General features: G+C 41.1%; 1 long non-coding RNA gene across 1 annotated transcript in view; it reads left to right on the forward strand.

Annotated features, from left to right (window-relative positions):
- The window catches only part of LOC109287230, a 27,183-nt gene extending 22,237 nt beyond the window's left edge, over nucleotides 1–4,946 (forward strand). The window contains exon 3 of the long non-coding RNA XR_002094780.1: nucleotides 4,844–4,946. This is a non-coding gene — a long non-coding RNA (uncharacterized LOC109287230). The remainder of the gene's footprint in view (nucleotides 1–4,843) is intronic.
- The last annotated feature ends 64 nt before the right edge of the window (nucleotides 4,947–5,010 follow it).

Genomic DNA, 5,010 nt, shown 5'->3' on the forward strand with positions numbered 1-5,010 from the left:
GGCCAGGAGGCAGCCATGGGGCAGGAGCCCTAGCTGCACTCCTCGTGACAACTCCCATGCTGTCACCCCCACTCACTTACCTGGAGACGACTGCTGCTGCTGCCGCCATTGGCTCTTCCACTGCTTGCGGCCTCCTTTGCACGCCTCCCTGCGTGGAACCCGGTGCAAACTCTGGCGCGCCCCTAAAGACTGCGCCTGTTTGCACTCTCTGTTCACATGGCTCGGGACTGCGGCTCCCGCCCAGCGCGGCTAAATGGGGTCAGGTGGGAAAAGAATCCCCTGCCCAATCGCCCGCACCTGGCCCCACTCACTCCCTTCCCCTTCCCCTTCCCCTTCCCCTTCCCCAGCTTACCTCCTCGTTGCCGCAGCTGTCCCTCAGCTGCAGATCGCTGCTGCTGCTGCTGCCGCTGCCTCAAGGGTCAGAGGACACCGGGGGCACATGCACTCCCTCTGGTGTCCTCAGCACAACTGTTCCAGCCAGCTCTGCTCATTGTCTACATATGGATATTTACACAGAATAAGTAACTCCACCATAGAATAGTACTGGTGTTGAGCAGTACTATTCTATGGTGGAGGTAATTTGCTCCAGTGTAATAGGGGTGCATGTGTAGACAGTGACACCTTACTGTGAGCTAATTATTCAATTCCACTGTAAACCATTTTGTGTAGATGCACCCACTTTAGGTAAGAACAAATTGCCTACATCTGAACCAGGACAGCTTGAGGTACGTACCTTGGAAGTGCGGGGTGGGAGAAGGACTGGGAGAGCTGGGGGGTCTGGGTGAAGTTGGCGAGTCCAGGAAAAGCTGGAGGTCCTGGGTGGGAGGGGTTAGTGGGTACAGGGGCATTGACAAGTGTTTGTTAGGCTGGATTAATCCATTTTATACTGCACTAACCCAGACCAGTCTAAAGTTAGTTCAACTCTGAGGTAAACAAACTTTAGATGGTGTACACCATTTTAAGGGCAACCTAAGCCCTCTGAACACTTGCATGCATGGCCATTTAGATCAACCTAACCTTGGTACAATGCTTGTACAAAACTCTTTGGGTGCATCTACACATACTCTTTACAGTGGAGTTGACTAATTAGCTCCACAGTAAAGCAACACAGTCTACACATCTACATGTTCACCAGTATTAAGAGTACAGTAAATTAATTAACTATGCCATAGGACTGTTGGGAACAGTGCTATCCTACAGCAGAGTAATGTACTCCACCAAAATGCATGTATAGACAGTCACAAGGGCTGGTTGGGGCAGGAGGATGCTAAAATGCAGGGGCTGCCTGCCACCTAGCTCCACACTTTAGCACCCTCATGCCCCACCCAACCTCAGCTCTGCCACCTGGAGCCCACAGCTGACCTTCTGGGCCTCCTGCCAGCCCAGGACTGCTCCACTCCAGCCCCAAGTGCTGTGGCACTTGTGTAAACACTGTGCCTGGGAGCAGTTTTCTCTGGAACAAATTGCATCAGAGTTTATTACGTTGCCTTAATAACACATGTAAATGCACCCTTTAAGCACTTTACTGAATAAGGACAGAGTTGGTCACATGTATACTGTAAAGTGTTTTGTGAACGGGAGCCATAATTTAATGTATTATTTCCCAAAATGTAATGCACTGGCTCAAGAGTAAATCTAAAAGTGAATTTTGGGTTAGATTTTTTTTTTTCAGATGGGAAATGGCCTTTATGCAAAAGTGAAAATCTACAGCGCTGTAGTTTTATGATTTACTTTGAGTGAAAGGAAGATTATACTATGTGCTGCATACAGTTACTTAATGATCATTTATAAAAACTCAGTCCACATGTCCAAAGTGTACAGAATAAATATAGATACATGATTATATGCAAAGTACTTTCAAGTGATTACAAAGGTGTAATACATTCTTTTACAATTCAGGCTTTAACAGGAGGGCTTTCTTTCTTTCTTTTTTTCACCTGGACAGACTATTTCCATGTCTAGGTGAAATAGTTTTAATATTAGAGTTGCTTCTAAAATGATCCTTTATTCATAAATGGCTTCCATTTAAATACTACATATGACTATTCTTAAAGTGTGTGTATGAAAATATGTATAAATGTTTACAGTAGCTCCCACACATCCTAAACTATGATATATTTATAGAAACTTCTGAGAATTTGAAAACCAATTCTTTCAAAAGTTGATGATGTACATTATATAAGACAAAGTACAGCAAACACAGTGGAACTATTGAGGTATCATTCTGCATGGAAATATTAATAAAAACCATTATCATTTGATGGACTAAATACATGTGGTAGGAGGAAATGGAAAAGAACAAGAAATAGGAAGCTATGCCAAGCATAGTGAATGATAGAAAAATCAGAGAACAAGGGGCAAATCTGAGAGCAGAAGCAAATGTAACTGGTTTCATTCATTGGTTGTGTTAACTTCAAGCAATATGGTTTTTATGGTTTTCTGTTCTTTTTTAATCTGTGGTAGTAATTAGAGCTGGCTGTAGAAAAATATTAAATAACACTGTTTTAATTGAAATTTGGCAGTTTGTCAAAATTTGAATGTTTTACAGAAGTCATTTGATTTCAATAAAGTTCTGGTGGAACTTAGTTCCTTGGCACTCTACCTGGCAGGACAATTGGTATCTAGGAGCTCAGAAACCTTTGACGCTTCACTTCCCAGACATGTGGGTTTTCAGCAGTCCAGTCTTGCTGGGTCCTCAAGAGGGTCTGAAGCTCTGAAATTGCCTTCCATATAGACCCATCTTCATTTAGCTGTAGCTCTAAACTTTGGTTTTTTATGGTCAGATTCCAAAGCTCTGTCTCAAATTTCGAATGTTTCCTTCTTATCCTCACCATTTTAACCACCTCTTCCCCCCATCCCCTCCACCCCCAAAAGAGCTTCTGGAACCTGTTTCCTGGACCCCACCCCCAAAGATTGGTTGAAACATACTTCCCATTCCCACCCATCTCATCTTCTCAAGCACTGTATGGGAGCTGTTTGACTTACATGAACAGCAGGTATTTTGCTACTTGCTGTGCAAAACATCCTGTAAATAGTCTTATTAAATGTCATTATCCACATTTTCTAAAATTGCATGGAAGATGTATTTTTTATTTATACATTTTAAAACAGTTTAAAATATGGAATTAGCAAAGAGGAATGCACACTTCCCTATGCCACCCACGTCAGTGAGATGTAGTAGTAGTTAGACTACCTCCAGTGCCCAAGTTATCTAGTTTGAAGTTAGCGTGGATATTTCTAACCTAAATTATGATCACTTCTGCTGAAGTACCCCATTTAATTTTTTTTTGGACATTTTCATCCCCTGTACTGTAAAGAAGCCACAAGGCATCCACTACATTGCAAGGGACCCTGTGGAAGAGCAACGGACCAAACAAAATGTTCCAGGAACAGAAAGAGGTAGATTGAGGGGAAAGAGAGAGAGCAGATAAATCTGGACAGCTCAAAATACTGGTAAGAGCCATAATGATTGAAAAGTTACTTAAAGTTACCATTCTGCTGCTAGTGCAGCAACAAAGAGGTCAGTTTAAAAACATCTGGTCAGTTTAAAAACATCTAAATAAATACATGTAATCTGACTGGTGAGTTTATGAGCTGGTGCACCATTTCCTTATTTTCATTCATGGTGGAAAAGCAGCAATGTAAAAACACCACAAATAGTACTCTCAGTGACATTCAGAGACCATAAATGTAAGAAATTACACCCAGGCCTGTGGTAGGCCCATTAACTGAATACATTAAAACAGATTATTATAAAAATATCTCACAAAAATCAGAAAAGAAAAGATGGCAAGAAATATTTCTTATCTCCATGGGGGAAAATGTATATTCTATTTTAATCAGGCTTGAAACCTGTTCAACTCAAACTTTATTTTACAAAAGTTGCTTCCTACTGATGACAAAAGTTTATGTGCTTCCCTGCCCCTCCTCCTTTTTTGTGTGTGTTCAGCAGGACTTCCAGATATACAGATCAAATTAGATTTTTTTTTTCAATTTTTCAAAGGTAGGGGAAATTTTAACACCTTTCTGTGCACCCTCAGCTGTACTTTAATAATAGGACATTTTAGAGAGTTACTAATTAAAGACAACTGTAGCACGAAGACTGAACTGCCATGTCACTAAAATCCCTGCCAGAGATCACTGAGAATTTGGAATATGGCTATTGTATTTTGGTGCACATTTTCTTTTGAGGAGTTTTGTTTTTTTAAAATGGAATTGGAGATAGTAAATATTTGGATATGATCCCTGGGATGGAAATTGTGCCATCTGTCTATAAATATATCATTCTGGTTCACAGCGCAAACATCCAAGTGGGCATGATGCAAAGAGGTTTTAATTGTCATATGGCAAAGATTCTAAACTCCTCTGAATATTGTGTAGGATGTGTATGAAATTCTCACCTCCCACTACACTGTCTTACAAGTTCACTACATTTCGTACAGGAAAAGGAAGTGTCCAATAATGGCAATACTGAAACAATCAAGTTTTATTATATAAAATTCTGTAGATTTATTTCAGGATAAAAGGTTTAACAAATGCACATCACTATGCAAAACCTGGTTTCTTAACCTCTGCAAAACCTGGCTTTATCCTTCTCTTCAGTAACATTTTGTTTTCTCACAACCATTGGAATCCCAGAATGAATATCGAATTAAATCATTTGCAGTTAAAAAAGAAACAAGCTTGCTCTTGTTTTCCAGTTATAGCCTGCATTTACTAATTAGCTAGATAAATTACAGGTGCTGAAATAGTTCTATTCATCATTCAGTGTTGTATCAACCTACAATACACAGAAGCCTTTGAGGCTTTAAGCTTTCAAGACTTACTTACCTGTCAGGGGAAGCACCCCTTGCACTCTGGGCATGCTGACCCCTGTGATTTCCCCAAATGCGGGAAATTCGACTGCATAATTTGTGGTAGTGGGGGACTGCGTGCACACTTTCCCCCGCCTGCCTTCCAAATTTTTCATGACGAGAGACATGCTGGGATGGGATGGGCTCCACCTTTCCC

The sequence above is a fragment of the Gavialis gangeticus genome, unplaced genomic scaffold, assembly GCF_001723915.1.
Source record: "Gavialis gangeticus isolate Ggan-Ray unplaced genomic scaffold, GavGan_comp1, whole genome shotgun sequence".
NCBI lineage: Eukaryota > Metazoa > Chordata > Crocodylia > Gavialidae > Gavialis > Gavialis gangeticus.